The sequence below is a fragment of the Cynocephalus volans genome, chromosome 4 (genome assembly GCF_027409185.1).
Source record: "Cynocephalus volans isolate mCynVol1 chromosome 4, mCynVol1.pri, whole genome shotgun sequence".
Lineage (NCBI taxonomy): Eukaryota > Metazoa > Chordata > Mammalia > Dermoptera > Cynocephalidae > Cynocephalus > Cynocephalus volans.
Genome location: NC_084463.1, coordinates 27,985,263 through 28,002,779, shown reverse-complemented (window position 1 = coordinate 28,002,779; position 17,517 = coordinate 27,985,263). Strand labels below are relative to the sequence as shown.

The 17,517-nt window shown below is 51.9% G+C and overlaps 1 pseudogene; it reads right to left on the bottom strand.

The window, feature by feature from the left end:
* Positions 1-5,076: 5,076 nt before the first annotated feature.
* Positions 5,077-7,688, bottom strand: LOC134375911 (myeloblastin-like; annotated as a pseudogene).
* Positions 7,689-17,517: the final 9,829 nt, after the last annotated feature.

Genomic DNA, 17,517 nt, shown 5'->3' with positions numbered 1-17,517 from the left:
CACACACGTCCTCATCACTGTCACCCCCAGGCTTCATGGTTCTCATCAGAGAGGCCACGGGTGCCGTCCCATCTTTGCTATGCCCACCCGGGGCTGGCTCTTGGGTGCAGAAGGGGAAGGGTGGAGGGCTGGCCCCTCAGCAGGTAGGACTCAGATCGTGTGTGATGTGCTAAAATGAAAAAACCAGAAACCCCAAAATAGGATCACACACGTACCAGCCCAGAGTATTCCTTTAAGATCACAGTCAAATAAAGCTTATCCAACTCTCAGACACTTCTGACTTTAATACCAAGGTTTACTCAACTTCTGGTTAGTGCAAAGTATTCCCATGAAGAAGAGGAATAGTCTTTTTTTAAGGCTATGTAAAATAAACCACTAATTATGTAGATCTCTCAATAATCCCCAAGAACAATCTAAAAACCATGCCCTCTATGTGTGCACCTTGCTGTTACTTTAGCTTCCCTGCTCGACAGTTCTGGCCTTGAACTTTTAATAAAACCGTTGATGCATCAGTTGTCAATACAATGGCCACCTCTAAAGTTTCTGAAATATCCTCTACAGGGAAGCCCTGATATGACGTGTCCCCAGTGTATGACCCTGTTGGAGAGCCTGCCAGAGTAACCCGACTGCTCGCCAAAAGAGACCTTCTAGAAAGCCTCAGATGATTTCCCCTCCTTCATCAGCAGGCTCATGAGCACTAACTCCACATCCAACTATCCCCAGTCCTATCTGCTTCCCAGTTTTGAGGAACTAAAAGGCAGCGTTAATCAGATATTCTTTAATCTGCATCTTCTTGGCTTCTCTGGACTTTTGTCAGGGGAGGACTCCCTGCAGTCAGGCCTCGGACTTCAGTGACTCGGCGTCCACTAGCATCTCAGCACACACACGCTCAGCCTTTACCCAGGAACGTGCTGTCCTCAGCCCTCACAGTCGCAGGCCCTCCACTGTACATACCAGAAAGGTTTTTAACCTGGTGTGGATGTGCAAAGAAATAAATGGAAATCTTGAATTCAGACCTGGTATAATCATTTTGAGTTTTTAGTAAAGATTATTTTGTTCAACGATATTCCTGCCATGTGGTATTCAGCAGGATGTTTTCATCAACCATTTTAGTGGACATTAATTCCCCGTTAAAATTTTTAAAAGTCCAGATTATAACCACTATCTCTGTATAATCTCATAATGTCAAACATCATGGAGTAGCAATACTCCATGAAACAGGTCAGAGATCACCAAATCTATCAGCATTCTTTCACTTACTGTTTATTTATTGGTTAGAGGCTAAATAGTACAATATTTTTTGAAAGATAATTTATTATATATACTTGCGGGGTAGAGAAATGAATATCAATACATGTGTACGATATGTGCTGATCCAATCAGGATAGTTAGTATACTCATATTTACAAAGCATATCAATCTTTGTGACCCTTCACTAATTTCACACTAACCCTCACCCCCTCCCCCTTTCCCAACTCAAATAACCACAGTTCTCTTGGCACACAAAGAGAAATACCACATGTCCTCAGCCATAAGTGGGAGCTAAAATAAAGAAGGGAAGTAAGAAAGAAAGAAGCAAACAATAACAATAAACGGTAAGATACATTGTCATAGAAGGATGCACTGATATGACAAACAGGCTGCATGTAAATGCATGTCAGGCATATCAGGCCTCACAGTCAGCTTAGCATAAGCACAGCCGTGAGAACCGCTTCCTCACCCTGCCCCTGCCCCTCCCTTTCTCTTAAGCGACGTCCTTTCTGAGAAAAACTGGATCCTGTGCAAAATTGAATCTTGTGTGAAACAGGAAAACTGCAGAGCTGTTACAAAGTACTGAATGCTCAGAATAGCTACCAAGCCCCTTCCACTAATTCAAACCCTATAAAACCTCTATTAGTCTGTATGGGTGTGGGAACTGATCTCTCAGACTCCCCTCTAGGTTTGCTGGACATAAACTCCCTGATGTGGTGAGCGTTTGGCTCAGAGTCTTTTGATCCCTTTGTCTCACCAACCTAACAAGGCATTGCCTAGCCACAGTTCCTCTGTGAAGAGCAGAGAAGACTGCTGTTTCCAGCCATGATGGGGTAACATAGATTGGGCTTAGGATACCATAATGGAACAACTAGAAAACACCACAAAATGTGTGAATCGACTGTTTTCAGACATTGGTCAGTAGACAGGAGAAAATGGCAATTCCTGAAAGAAGAGAAACAGATTAGGTAAGCTCGGGGACTGCTGTGGAGTTCTGCCTGGAGGAAATTTGTGCATTTGGGAAGAGGAACCCTAACAGAGTGTAGCAGCCTTGATGTACTAAAGAGGGTCAGGACAGAGTTCCAGACGCAGAAAACTGTACATGAAAAGAGCTTTAGAAATCTGCATCTGGGTCCCCTTGAGTCTTTATTGAGTCCTAGTCCATGCCAAGAAGACTGAATAGTCTGGAAAGCCTAAAAGATTTATTACTGGCTGTTTATGAAATGAGTTTGTCAACCCTTGTTCTAGAATGAAAATATAATATCTACAGTGAAAGTTTCACTGGATAAAATTAACATAGATTAGACACTATAGAAGAAAAGATCAGTAAGCATGAAGACATAGTAATAAAACCTATCTAAAATAAAGCACACATTAAAAAAAAGACTGAAATTAAAATGAAGAGAGCCACAGCGATGTGGAGACAATATCAAGTAGTCTAATGTACATGTTATAGGAGTAGGAGAAAGAGAAAAAAGAGCGAATAAGATGTAAACATATTTGAAAAATATAATGGCTTACTTTTTTCTAATTTTAATAAAAACTACAAATTCATGGGCCGGCCCTGTGGCTCACTCGGGAGAGTGCAGTGCTGGTAGCGCCTAGTCCGCGGGTTTGGATCCTACATAGGGATGGCTGGTGCACTCACTGGCTGAGCGTGGTGTGGACAACACCAAGCTAAGTGTTGCGATCCCCTTAACGGTCATAAAAAAAAGACAAAACTATAAATTTATGAATGGATGGTTGATGAACTCTACCAGGATAAACACAAAGAAAACCTAAGACACATCATAATCACATTGCTTAAAACTAGTGATACAGGGCCACCACCCCACGCAAGGTAGGATGGTGATTGCTGTGGGGGACATAGGCTGTGAGGGGCATGTGGGGGCTTCTGGGTGGCTGCGCATGTTCTAAGATCAGGGTGGCGGTAACGGGGCTACACATATGCAAAGAGTCATTGAGCCTACAATTATGACATGTGCACTTTACTTGATCTAAGTTACACCCCAATAAGAAAATAGATTTGACCATTTTCCCCCTAGGACCTCAGGCAGCAGAGACTCCCTCCCTGGGCCTCTGGGGGACTCTTCAAGTCTCATTTGCAGAACATCCTATTTACTATTCCTGTGGGTCTATCATTCCCTGAATTAGATGTTTTTTTGTTTCTTTAATCTTGGCAGCTGGCCGGTATAGGCATCCAAATCCATGACCTTGGTGGTGTAAGGCTGTGCTCTAACCAACAGAGCCAACCAGCCAGGCCTGCTACTCCCTGGAGTTCAACAATCCTAGCCAATCCCTACCAAATCGATCTGGCGTTCCCAGGCGCCTAATCTCAGGTCTCCCACCCAGGTCTGATCTTTGTGCTCTTCCTTCCAGAAGTTTCCTCTGAATCATCTTTCACTCACATGAGTTCATAGAAAACTGGTTTTTGTGTGTGTTGTCTTTGGTGAGTCTTTCTGTTCCAATCAATGAGCTCACTCCGACATTCCCTCCAGCAAGTGTCCTTGACTCCCCAGTGCTGGGCACCAAAGGGTCCCTCTGGGTCTCACAGAAACCACCATGGAGTTCCTGGCATCGCCTGACATTCATCCACATACATTTCCCACGCTTCAGCCGCGTCTCTGCACAGGTTTGCTCCTGACGCTGCTGCTGTAAACCAGTCGCAGCTCCTCTGCGGGGGTGGCCAGTTGAGGTGTGAAAGTGTTGAAGAGGGGACAGACCTGGGTGTTCTTGCGCTGGCTTGAGTTGGCACGCCGCCACCAGGTGGCGGCAGAGTAATCAATAAAGGAGGTGCTGCCTTCCACCTGGTGGCATGTCCTGGAGCAAGTTGGCCCCTCTCTCTCTGGCGTGTGTGGCCACTCGCCCTTCACGGGGGGTCTGTGATGACCCCTCCCCCTTCCCTGCCTTAGACTTCCCCTCTGTGCCCGCCCCGGCTCATTCCTCATGCCGCTACCAGGGGGACCCCCTTCCTGCCTACTTCTCCCATGAGAAAGAGTCCGCGCCCTCACTGCAGCAAGTGTTCCTGCTGCGGCAAGTGTCCCCGCTGCTCGGGCCTCATCCCCCCAACTGCTCTCCTTCCCCACACCACACGCCCTGCTGGTTGGTTCCTGACGGAGTCTTCGCACTGGCGGTGCCCCTGCCTGGCGGGCCTCCTCTAAGTTTCTACTCACGCTTTGGCAGTCAGCTCAGGCACCACAACCTCCTCCAGGAAGGCCCCTTGACAGTGCCTCTGCCTGCCCCCAGCTGGATCAGGAGCCCTTCAGGCCCGGTCACAGCCCTGACCAACCCATGTTATCATGCCTGGTCCTCAAGGAGCCCCTGAGCTGGGAGACACAGAGCTGGATCCCCGAGAGTCAGGGTGGGGTCCGTTCTAGGACATGACATGTCTGGGGTGACTCTATTTTCCAAATGAGAAAACTGAGGCACAGTAATGAGTAGCAACTTGCTCAGGGCCATGCTGGCAGCCTTTGTGGGCATCTGCTGTGAGACCCACTGGGACCTGGGTCTTCCAGGTCTCGGCTCCAACTCCCCCAACCCTCAGTCCGGGGTTCAGGGACTCGGATCCAGGGGCCCTCTGGGCAGCTCTCCCCCACATTGCCCTGCGTGGGAAGGACAGATAGGAGACAGGGGGTTTCAACTTTTATTGACATCAGTATGGGGCAGGTGCAGGGCTGGCCTGGCTCCCGATGGCCCCATGGGATGGAGGAAGATGGTGTCTGGGACAGGCAGGGGCAGCCCAAGTACCGTCCATGGGCAGAAGCAGGAAGAAGCAGCTTTCAGGAAAAGATCCGCCTCTGCCCAGAGTTCTCCCTTTAGGCCTTGTCACCCAGCCTCAGAGTTGGGGAGGGGGTGTGTGGGAGGGGACGGCTCAGGGACTGCCGTCGCCCCCTCTCTGCGCAGCACCGACTGTATCCAGTCCACGTTGAGGCCACTTTAGCAAGAAAGTCAGGATACTGGCGGGTAGCGCAGCCCTGGGTCACGAAGGAGTCCACACCCTGCAGGACGCCGTTGCAGACCAAGGGGCCACCGGAGTCTCCCTGGGAGGGCGGGGACGGGATGGTCAGTCACCCAGGCTGGGCTGAGGCGTGGCTGTGTCAGGGAAAGGGGGCTGGGGATGGCCAAGTGCTGTTTCCAGTCTGGATTTTCTTTACAACGTGTGAATGAGAGAGAGGCCACTCTGGAGGACGGGATCGTCTAGTGGCCTCCTGCTGGATACCTGGACCGCTGGACTCCGGGTGGGGGCCCCAGGAGGAGGAGGATGGGTCCGCCATGCTTTCCCGTGGTCCGAGAGGGCTCAGGGTGAAGAGAAGGCCCCAGACCCACAAAGGCAGCGGGACACAACGTGAGCGTCCACTCTGTGCCTGGGGCTGTGGCCATTCCCCGCCCCACCCCGCTGGAGACTCACGGTGGACGTGCCACCTTCCAGGTGAGGAGACGGAGGCACCGAGCGCAGCTGCCTGGTGAGGAGGTGGGACTTGGCCCCACCGGCCCCCCGGTGCCCTTCCCTGGACGGTGGTCCCGGAGCCCCCTCCCACTCCAGGGTGGGGGACGTACGAAGCAGATGCCAGCGCTGCGACAGGGCACCCGCGTGCACACATTCTGCGGCCGGCACAGGAAGGTGACCACGGTGACATTGAGCTCCTTCAGGACCCGGGACACCCGTGGGGCAGCTGCTGATTCTGCTGCGGCAGCTGGGCCACTGCGACCTCAGCGCGGAGGGTGGCTGGGCAGCCCAGCTGGAACGGGGCATGGGCAGCGGTGAGACCCTGTCCCCAGGACCCTGAGGCCACCCCCTCTTCGAGCCCACCCACCTCCTGACCCCTCCCACCACAGCAGCACCTCAAAGGGCTTCCCTGGGGCCTCTGCACGTGCCCCGTGAGCTCTGTCTGGACCCCAGGGACCTCTCCTTTGTGGCATTTGTCACTCATGATCACATTCTTTCATTCATTCATTCACAAAGCACTTATTGGGTACCAACTGTGTAAGTCCTGTTCTAAGCCCCAAGGGTCCAGTAGTGAAGAACGTGGACAAAATCTCATGGCCTAGTACACAGTAGGTGTTCAATAGGTGTTTGCTGAAGGAATGAAGGAATGAGGGACCCCATGAGCCCTGCTGGTCCCACCCCTCTGAGCTCTCCAGGTCCCCCCCAACCTGTAAAAGGAGGATGTCATTGAAGCTCTGCTCCGGGTCATAATTGTTCCCAAACAGGTGAGTGATGTTGAACCTCTGCTGGGTGGGCTTGGTGGTCTGCAGGTTGTGGGCCCCCAGCACTATGCTCACCTGGTTGTGGGGGCTGAGGGATCAGGGTGTTCATTTTAGAGGTATCCTGGGCTTGGGGTCCATCAACCGGGCTTGAGCCTGACCCTCCCTGGGCAGGTGGGACCGTGGGGAGGGTCCCCCAGCCCTCCATCCTCCCTGGGGCAGGGCTGGGCCACCCCCTTGGACCCCGCTCACATTTCCTGCAGGCAGTGGGCGGCGGTCAGCACCAACCGCGGGTGAATCAAGGTGCCCCCGCAAAAGTGGCTGCCCGGGGCCTGCAGCAGCTGCAGTGACGCCATGCAGGGCCGCGAGTGGGGCTGCACTTCCTGCCCGTCCACGATGTCGGTGGCCCGGGCTGCACCTGCAGGACACGGGGTGTTAAGAGCCCACAGTCTCGGGGGACAGCAGAGCCGCTGGGCCACCTCCACGCAGTCCCTGACTGCTCTGAGCCTACGTCTCACCATCTGCATCATGGGCATCCCGTGGCATTCATCTCCGGTGGGCTGGTGGGAAGCAGGGCTCCGCGCCTGGGGTGGGGGCACCAGGTCCTGGCGGTTAGCACGACTATCGTCCCTGGGGGCCGGCTCCTAGTCCTGAAGGGTGGGGAGGTTTTTGAGAAGCAGAAAAATAAACAAATAAATAAATAAAAATAGCTGACACATGGACCCATTTTGCAGAAGGACAAACTGAGGTATTGAAAATCCTCTTCAGGTGAGGACTGGAGGGGTCCCTCGCTCCTGCTCTCCCCGGACACCAGCGTCACTGACTCAGCGACTTCATTTATTCATGGGTACCCAGGAGTACTGAGCGCTCGTCGTGGGTCAGGCACTGTCTGGGGATTCGCTTATCATATTTAATCCTTACCACGCCTCCCTCCCAGGGAAACACCAGTTTCTGCCCATTTTTGAGGGTGGGAAACTGAGTCAAGCTGCCCAGGGCTGCCCTTTTCTCTCACCCTCCCCTCCCTGGAGGCATTAGTCCCAAGCAGCGAAGGGAGTCCTGCCCTGGGCCTGCCTCGGTCCCCCGGTCCCTCCTCCCCCTCCGGCTGTGACAGGAGGGTGTTGGACTCGACCTCATGGAGGCGACATTCCCCCAGAATCAGCCGAGTGCACGTGGATGGGCAGAAGGCCTCAGTCACCACCCAGCAGCAAGGCCAGCAGGACGCAGGAGAGGACAGGACTGGAGGCTTCGCAGTGACACGCCACGGTCTGGCTCCAGGGTGCCCCCTGCCTGCTCCTCTTATAGCCTCCAAACGGAAGGTCATTGGGGTTGTCCTGTGGCCAGGCCAGGCGTCCCCACTTCCTCTTTCCACCTTGGGGGCCGCAGGGAGTTTGGGGTCAGAACCAGACACCAGGATGTAGCGGACTTCAGGCTCAGGGTCTCGATTTTCCTTGGGGATGTGAGAAGCTGGCTCCTGCCCACTCCATGCTGGGGGTCCCTGGACAAATGGGCAGCCTGGCCACAGCCCTTGGGGGGACACAAGCCCTCCCCTCACATCCAAGGAGACACCTCCCAGCGTGGTCCCAGCAGAATGGGATGTAGCTCATGTGTCCAGCGGCTGGGGCAAGCCTGAAACCACTGTGAAGCCCGCCTTAGCAGGGGACAGGACAGGACAGGACAGGACAAGGGAATGGGGAAAGGTGGGGGACAGAGCCACGTGTATCCTCTCAGTCCCCCCTGAGACCCACAGAAACACCTTCTCTCCAGCCTGAGGATTCGTGTTTCTCCTGGAGGGCAGTGGTTCTCAGTAAAGCCACAATCCTGTCAACCCCCATCCAGGGGACACTGGGCACTGTCTGGGGACATTTGTGGCTGTCACGACTGGGGGTGCACCTGGCATGGAGTGGGTGGAGGCCAGGGACGCTGCTCAGCACCTGCAGTGCCCAGGACGCCCCACCATGGAGAAGGATCCAGCCCCGTGTCCACAGTGCCCTGGGGGAGAAGCCACAGTGCAGAGGAGATATTTATTTATTTATAAGTGACTCGTCTTTTAAAATGTTTTTAGTTTTTATTTTTTGTTTTGTTTTGTTTATTCTTTTTGTTTTTATTTATTTTTCACTTCTCTTTAACTGACTCATCATTATGAAAAATTTAAACCTCAAAGAGGAGGTCTCTAAACTTGGGGACAAAAAAAAAAGTTTTTAACGTTTTCCTTTTTTTAGTTTTTTTATTTTTATTTTTTGGCAGCTGGCCAGTGTGGGGATCCAAACCCTTGACCTTGGTGTTAGCAACACTGTAACGTTTCATTTTGAAATGATTTCACGCTTACAGAAGTCCAGAGAGTTCCCGGATTCACCTGCCCCCGCTCCCTGGATGTTGTCATCTCACACAACTGAGGGGCTGCGGTCGAAACCAGGGAACGATCATCGATTCAACACGATGACCTCATCCACAGACCTTCTGAATGTCCCCAGTTGTCCTCTTTCTGGTCCAGGATCCCATGTTGTGTCGTGTTTCTGGCTCCTTGGTCTCCAGTCAGGGACGGTTCCTCAGCCCTTCCTTGCCTCTTGAGACTGTTGGACAGAACAGGTCAGTCACTCTGTAGGGTGGACCGAGGGACCCCTCAGCTGCAGCGCGTGTCCTCCTGGGACCGTGTCGGGAGGCCCGGGTGTCCACGTGTGTCATGCCAATGGTGTTAACCTTGACCACTTGGTTGGGGTGGCGCCTGCCGGGTTCCTCACTGTCGAGCTGTGATCCTCCTCTCTGGCTTTAATGTCTCTTGTGGGGGATCTTTTGAGACAAAAACACCCTGTTTCTCCCACGTTCAGGACTCAGTGTTGGGCGGTTGGCTGTGCTGCCTCATCCCTCCTGCGCCAGTTGGCTGGAATTCTACTCTAGGGACAGCCTGTCCCTTCTCTGCAGGTGCATTTTTAAGAATCAGACACCTGCCCGTCCCTGGGGAAGAGCCCCTCGGTGTGCACCCACGAGGGCCCTCTGCAAGCTGGGGTGAGCTGCTCCGCCTGCTGGGACTCAGTTTCCCCACCTGGAAAGGGGGATGATAATGGAGTGGTTGATGGATTCGACTTTTGGAAAGTGCTGGGCACTGGGTGGGGCCTGACAAGCCCGGGTGCCAGCCTGCAGGGTTACTGCTGGCGGTGGCGTGCTTTCTCCTGTGACCACGGGAATGTCCTTCTGCAGCTGCTCCTCCCGTCGCTGGGCATCAGGGCAGCTGGGCAGGGCGGCTCTGTCTCGTTTCCAGGCTGTCCCCCAGGAGGCCCCTGATGGTTGCTCGCCCTGGGCTCCAGTGCCCACTGCCTGGCTTCCAATCCTTCTGTGCTCTGTGATTCTGGGCTGGAAACCACCTCTCTGAACCTCAGTTTCTCCATCTGTCAAATGGGGACGGTGAGAACAGCCCCACCTCCCAGCGGCTGTTAAATGACTTAATACGAACAAGGGCACAAGAAACCAGGTGTCCGTGCATGACTGGGCGGACACACACGGCGCAGTCCCTCCAGGTGCTGGAACGTCACTCAGCCAGGAACAGGAGCGAGGCTCTGACACACGCTGCCACAGGCATGGACCCTGAACACGTCACAGTGACAGATGCCAGACACAAAAGGCCACATTGCTTGACTCCATTGACACGAAATGTCCAGAACAGGCCAACCCACAGGGACAGAAAGTGGGTTCCTGGTTACCAGGGGCTGGCGGGTGACCACTGAGGAGGACGCGGCTTTCTTTCTGGGTGGTGGAATGTTCTGGAGTCGGGTAGATGCGGTGGGGTGCATGAATGTAGCCAATGCCACTGAATTGCCACACAGATGGATGGTAGGCCGTGGGAATCATCTCAATAAAGCTGCTGACAGAAGACAGAAAAGAAAAGAAACGCACAAACCCTGGTACATCAGGTAAGCAAGTTGCCGGGAGGTGCTCGGGGACATGGGCTCCTGGCTCTGCGTGTGTTCAGATCACCACCGGCCTCCACCCGAGGATGACGCTCACACGGAGCCTCCTGGAGTATCCCAGGGTCATCACTGCAGGTGGCGTCTCCCGACGCCTGGAGCCAGGTGAGTGCAGGATGGGTACCTGGGAGTGGCTCCTGGGGGTAGAGGGGACAGGATGTCAAGGGCGCAGAGGCGAGATGGGGGGACAGGAGCCCTGGGGGTTGTCACAGGGAGGGGGCTGCGGAGCACTCTGGGGGCCTCTACGGGGATCGGGCTGGGGCTGAGGGAAGTGGGGGCTGCAGGCTGCGGCCTTGGCCCCTTTCTGTAACAACTGTGGTGGCGAAATAGGCAACGGCCACCCATGGGGGTCCCAGGACCAAGGGCAGACCGAGGGCAGGGAGGGCGCGAGGACTTGGGCCGGGGGCCTTTCTCCATCTCTGTCTCTGTCTATCTCCATCTCTCTGTCTCTGCCTCTCTCCATCTTTGTCTCTGTCTGTCTCCATCTGTCTGTCTCTGCCTCTCTCTGTCTCTGTCTCTGTCTCCCTGTCTGTCTCCATCTCCCTGCCTCTGCCTCTCTCCATCTCTGTCTCTGTCTGTCTCCATCTCTCTGTCTCTGTCTCCCTGTCTCTGCCTCTCTCCGTCTCTGTCTCTGTCTCCATCTGTCTGTCTCTGTCTCTCTGTCTCTCAGTCTCGCTTTCTCTTCTCCTTAAGAAAGAGGCTCTTTTCTTGAGTGATGGGAAGTTGTCTGTTTTATCCACCACGGCTGGGCCCTCGCAGTGGGCATATTTTTGCACCAATTGGAGACCTTCAAACGTGCACACATGCGGGTCCCCAGGCCCCTTGGGCACCCCGACGGGTCCTCTAGCCTCCAACCCAAGCCCGTCCACCTGCACCCCTCCGTGGCCCCCCTCACATGATGTGTCAGCCCCCCAGACACTTCACAATCTGCTTCAAGAATTCACAAAACTAACATCTTTACAAAGAATCAGTGAGTGGCACGCAGGGTGGTGGGAGAAACGGGGCCTGGATAGCTGGGACATGGGGCAGAGGGATGTGTCTGCAATGGGATCCTGATCTGTATCCCTAGAATCCAAGGCCTGAGAGGGCGTAGGGCCTATGTCACCCAGCAGTGTGCACACACGAGACCCCAAGCCGGGCTGACTCACTGACAGGTGGGCCCAAGCCCGGCACCTCCCTGCTCAGGACAGGAAGGGAGCACCATGCTGGGGGAAGATGGGCAGGAACTGCCCTAGCGGGGGGTCCCTTGGGACAGAGTCTGCTCCCAGCTTGGGGGACCACACGCTCTTGGAATCAATCCCACCCCCAACTCCAGGTTTGTCATCTGGGCAGTGAACGGCCATGTCTCTAGCAAGGGCCCTATGATGTCTGGGTTCCTGAGCCTTTTTTAGTACTGGGTGTCATTATTTTGTCTTTTTTTTTTTTAATTTTATTTTTTAAAAGACGACTGGTAAGGGGATCGCAACCCTCGGTACGGTGTTGTCTGTGCCATGCTCTGGCCATCCCTATATAGGATCTGAACCCATTGCCTCAGCACTACCAGCGCCGCACTCTCCTGAGTGAGCCACGGAGCTGGCCCAGGAGATCTTAACCCTTGACTTGGTGTTGTCAGCACCACGCTCTCCCAAGTGAGCTAACCGGCCATCCCTATTTTTTCTTTATTTAATTTAAGTAATTTATTTATTTTTATTTTTTGGCGGCTCACCGGTACAGGAATCAAACCCTGGATCTTTGTGTTATAACACAACTCTCTAACCAGCTGAGCTAACCGGCCAGCCCTAGAAACTCTTTATATATTAAACTTATTATAATTATATGTTATTATATGTTGTTAAAAATATATTCACATGGTGCTGATAACACCAAAGTCTGAGGTTTGATCCCTGTATCAGCCAGCCAAAAAATACACACAGACACACACACACACACACACACACACACATTCAAAATAAGGCATGTAAAATGCAATACAAGGGTTTGAAGTTTTTATTTTAATAAAGACATTTTATCTAGTTTAATACAATTATATATGACATAACTACATAGTTATCTATACCACTTATATATACAATTACACTTATTATAATGGTCATATTTTAGCTCTTTATGTATCAGGCACATTAGCCATCTGTGATCCAAGTGGCCAATATTGTTTCCAGGTTTCCCGTGCGTGGCACTGCACAAAATAACCTCCACCAAAAGGAGAGGGGGTGAAGGGGCCTCAGGATTGCATAGATCTGGGTTCAAAGTTCACACGAGCTCTATGACCTCAGGTGAGTCACTGAATCTCTTTGAAACTCAGCATCCCCTCTGCCAGGTGGACGTAACGACAGTCCCTGTTTTTCAGCATCTGTACAATTACTGCGCTTGGGGTGATGCCCCTAATGCCGACTAATGTTCCATTCACCCTCCCCAGAGCCATGGGGCCTGTCTCCTGCTCCCAGCCCTGTCCACCCTGGTGAAGCAGAAATCAGGAGCAGAGGAGAAATGGCTTCTTTATTAGAGTCACGAGTACAGGGGCTGGGGGTGGGGGGCAGGCCTGGAGGTGTGGGGGCATGCAGAGTGCCCTGGGATACGAAGGTCAAGGCTGGGTTCCACAGCAGGTCACAGGCTCCGCACGGCTTGCTGGGGCTTCCCTCGGGCCAGCAGGAGGGTTGAGGACACTATCAATCCAGTTTTGGAAGTGTGCCACGCAGGTGAAGAAGTCGGGACCCCGGCCGCGGGACTCCATGGTGAAGGAGGCCACACCGTGGGCCAGACCATTCAGATGAGGGGGCTGCCCCCGTCACCCTGGGTGGGAGGCCGGCATGTCAGGGTGTCCCCGGGCCCTGCTCCACCCTGCACCCCAGCCAGCACCACTGACCAGACAGTTGCTCCCACAACTTCCTGCTCCTGGAACCACAAATCCAACCCCAGGCCCTTTGCACACTCTGTTCCCTCTCTCTGCATGCTGTTCCCCACACCCTTCGCCTGGCTAACCCCTAGTTGAATTTTGGGTCCCAGATGACTCCAGGAACTTCCTGGTACCCCCAGGCTGGGTCAGATGCCCCCCGAGGCCCCGAGCAATCACAATGTCTGACAGCCCCCCACACTTCTGGGTCTGGGAACTACAAAAATGCAGGCCCTGCTCTGTCTTGTTGTCTGGGGTGTCCCCAGGAGCCAGCGCAGGACTTGGTACACGGTAGATGTTTAATAAGTGCTGTTTCTCTGTTTCTAAAGTTAAAATGCTCAATGCTGCTCCCCACCGCACCCCGAGTCTCCTTTGACCTGGACTTGCTTTCTCCTGCCACTGGGAGCTCAAGTCCTCATATGACGCCTCCTCCCGCCATGAGGAGCCCACGCTGGGTCTGCACCCGGCCTGGCCATACCTGGCAGATTCCACCCTGGCAGGTGAGCACACCAGTGCACACACTGTTGGGGCAACAGCGGTCTTTGGGGGTCACGGTCACGTTGACGACCCTTGGGAAGTGGGAGAGATGTCCCCCAGTCCACCAGGTCCCCCAGCCGGCCATGTGGCAGCTGGTGCCGGCTTCCACAGTGACATTCTGCTGGGTCAGCAGCACCAGCGCCATGTTGCTGGTGAGGTTGGCCTAACGGTCCAGCTAGGGAGGGAAACTGAGTCAGGGGAGAGAGGAACTAGGGGGCCTCACGAGGCCGCAGCTAGGACAGAAGTAACAGCAGCATGAATTTTGATCTGTAAGTGGTTTGAGTGCAAATCCCGGCTCAGGAAGTAACCTGCTGTGGGATGCTGGCTAAAGCCCTCTCTAGGCCTCTGGTTCCTCCCCCACAGAAAAAGAATAACAAATCATTCCTACCACAAAGGTGGTCTGGTGCATAAAAGAAGACCCTGAACGCAAAAGGGCTTACCCTGGAAGTGCAGATACAAACAGCAAGGCCAGCCAGCCAAAAAAAAGTTAAAAAATCATAATACCCAATGTCAGTGAAGATGTGGGAAAATTCTGCTGGAGCGGAGGGTAAATTGGTCTGGTCATTTTAGCTGCCCGGGATGGAGAAATTTTTGTAAGAACAGTGTACAAAGAAGTTCCCCGTGATTCTGTTATAACAAAAGCACCTGGAAACAACTTCAGCGTCCCCCACAGGGGCTAGATAAGTGGCCTGTGGTGTGTCTCAGGACGTTTGCTGTATTTTTTAAACCATCAAAGGAAACACACACATGAGTTCCTCTCTCCTTTAGGCCCCTCGGGTGGCGCCCCCCACCCCCAGTGCATCTCCACCTGCAGCAGGAGCAGGTCGTTGAGGTTCTCCTGGGGGTCATAGCCATTTTCACTGATGGTCCTAATGGAAAACCTCTGCCTGGAACTCTCCCGACGCCACAGGTCATAGGCTCCCAGCACCACAGTGGCAATTCCAGGGTTCCTAAGGATTGGGGAAACACCAGGCTGGGGACAGCCCCCAACCTTCATGTGCACCCTGGGGCCCGGGCACTAGGGGAGGGGGGCAGGCTTGCAAATAAGGTGGGGGCTGGGGGAGGGTAATCACGAGGCCTCCTTCCTAAGCCCCCCTTAACTCCCCTCCTTTTACAGAGACCCGGCAGATGTCCACCAATATCATTTAATACTTCTTCCTTTAATAGCAGAACTCCTGTCTTTAGCTGAGAACATTGGTACCCAGCTGAAGGCTGACTTCCCAGACCCACATGGCTGTGTGGCCATGTGACAAAGCTCTGTCACTTCCTGTCTGTACACTGAGAGGAACAGGCAAGTGAACCTCGTGCCTCTGCCACCTTCCCACGGGCTGAGACACACTTTTGATAAAGGATCTGAGATTTTTATTCTTGTTTAAGCACTATATTGGGTGGCTCTCTTTGTAATAGCAGCTTAGAATGAATCCTAATTAATATGGGTAGTACCTTTTTAATTTTCTTTGCCCAACAGAGCTGGTAACTTTGCACAGTAACTCAAATTTCTCATGCAATCCCTGTATTATCCGAATTTAAAGAAAACACTGAGGAAATTGCAACCACATTTTAAAAACTGGGAACAAGGACTCTGAAAAGAGAATCCACCCCCTATCTTCCTACTTCTACTCTTGCTAACTTTATCTATGGTAGAGTCAACTATGCCTTTAAAACACAGCAGTTTATTATTGCTAGGCTCTAAAAAAGTGGAGGATCTCTAGGAATACTTATTAAATGAGGTTTTGTAGTAAAAGAAAACAGTATACATATATAAATGCAAGTATCAATTTGTGTGACGTGGGAAGAGCCCTTCCTCCTCCTAGTCCTCTGCTGGTTGCCCAGTTCCTGAAAGGGGATTGAGTGCACCTCTGGCCACACTGCCCGGGCCTCTAATCACCTGACCACCACCTGCCCCACACCCAGCTTTTTCTGGAATGCAGGCTTTCTGGCCTCCTAGCTTCAGCTGCTCCTGTTTATAGCACTTTCCTTTTGTTGTCAGGTTGTGTGTGTGTGTGTTTTATCTCCCAGAAGTCACTGTGGAGACATTACTAGACTCCAGTGTCTGTATGTTAGGATTAGAATAATTAAGATCATGTGAAGGACTGGAGTTTGGAGCACCCAGCCAAGCTGAATCTCATTCCTGCTATAGAGTTATCTGAATCCTTCCAAACAGCCAGTGGGTACAGCCTGTGAGCTTCTCAGCACCAACCTCACCTCTGGAAAATCTCCTCTCAAGATAAACCCTAACTCAGATTAAAACCAGGAATCTCAGGAGGGGCTGCTTAGCATCAATATGTTGTCTTGCTTAAGTTAAGCCGTCACGGTTGGAATGCTGGGATTGTGTGCAGACCCCATCACTTTGCTTTCTGTGAAGCTGATTTATCAGGAACGAGCCCCAGGGTGGCATTACTTAATCAATAGCAGAGATGCTGAGGGAGAGAAAGAGTCTGCAGTAAACTGATGGCTGCATCTGGTTTCCTATGAGCAGTCACAAGACTAGTGAAAATCCTCTAACCTCATCCAGCAACCAGACAAATTGATTGTGAGTTCATTAATAGTTGCTAGGGTGGAGGAAAAAGAAAGAAAGGGGGGAAATGAATGCATCATTGGAATTGCACCCTTAATGGAGGTCAAGAAGCTCTTTCAAAGCCACTCATGGCCCTGGGAGAGCACTGGGCCAGAACGTCTGGACCCTAGCCTAGAGCCAAGATTAACACCTAAGGCCTCAGAGAAAGGCAACTGACTTACAAACAGGAAGCCGTGTGCTTGTAGATTGTTCTACAAAGCATCCAAAGCTTCACATTAAAAGGAAAAGTCTGAGTTATCTATCTTGATATTTCGTTCACATTATGCCAAATAGCGTTCTCCAAATATTTGGCAACATTTAGACCCATAGAGATGTTTTAGCAAATTCAAAGTTGCCTATCAGCCTTATCTGCCAAAAAAGCAAACAAAAATAAAGCCTGGGAATGTGCCTGAAAAGCACGTGAATTCATAATAAGTCCATTTCATTTGGGGTGTAGGTTCTCCTACCTCAGTTAACTCAGACTTGCAGACTGTCCCTCTAAGCTGTTTTTATCCATATATCTGCTAACCAATGTGCTAAAAGTCTGCAAGAGCTAGTGCCCTATCAAAAAGTGAATATTTTCTGACACAAATGTCTTGTAGCTTTATAGCACAGGTATGTAATTTGAAGATTGTATACAAGTTGATCCAACAGTAAAACACACGAATGTGGGCACATTTGCTTAAAGGAATTACAATCCTCTTCTAAACAGATAACCGTCTGCCAACATACCAGGTTTTCAATACTAATTTTTTATGTATTGTGCTTTTTTTAAACAGGCACAACTATTTCCTGTCAGAATGAAATTCAATGAAAAGCATGCAAGATGCTCTTCAGTCAGGCTTAATGTGAATTTTACAGCAACATTCTATGAGGGGATATTTTCCCTGAACCTTTTCCCTTCTCAGAGGTTCACAGTAACTTATGGGACTCCTTTATTAACTACACAAATATTTATTGACTATCTATTATGCGCTAGGCATTGAGCTATTATTAGTGATATAATAGACTCTCAGTGAGCATGGTTCTTTACCTCAAGTGACTGCAGACCTCTAATGAGGGTCATAAAATGTGCTCTGGGAGGACCCAGTAAGTGGCAATAGGCTTAAAGGCATGGG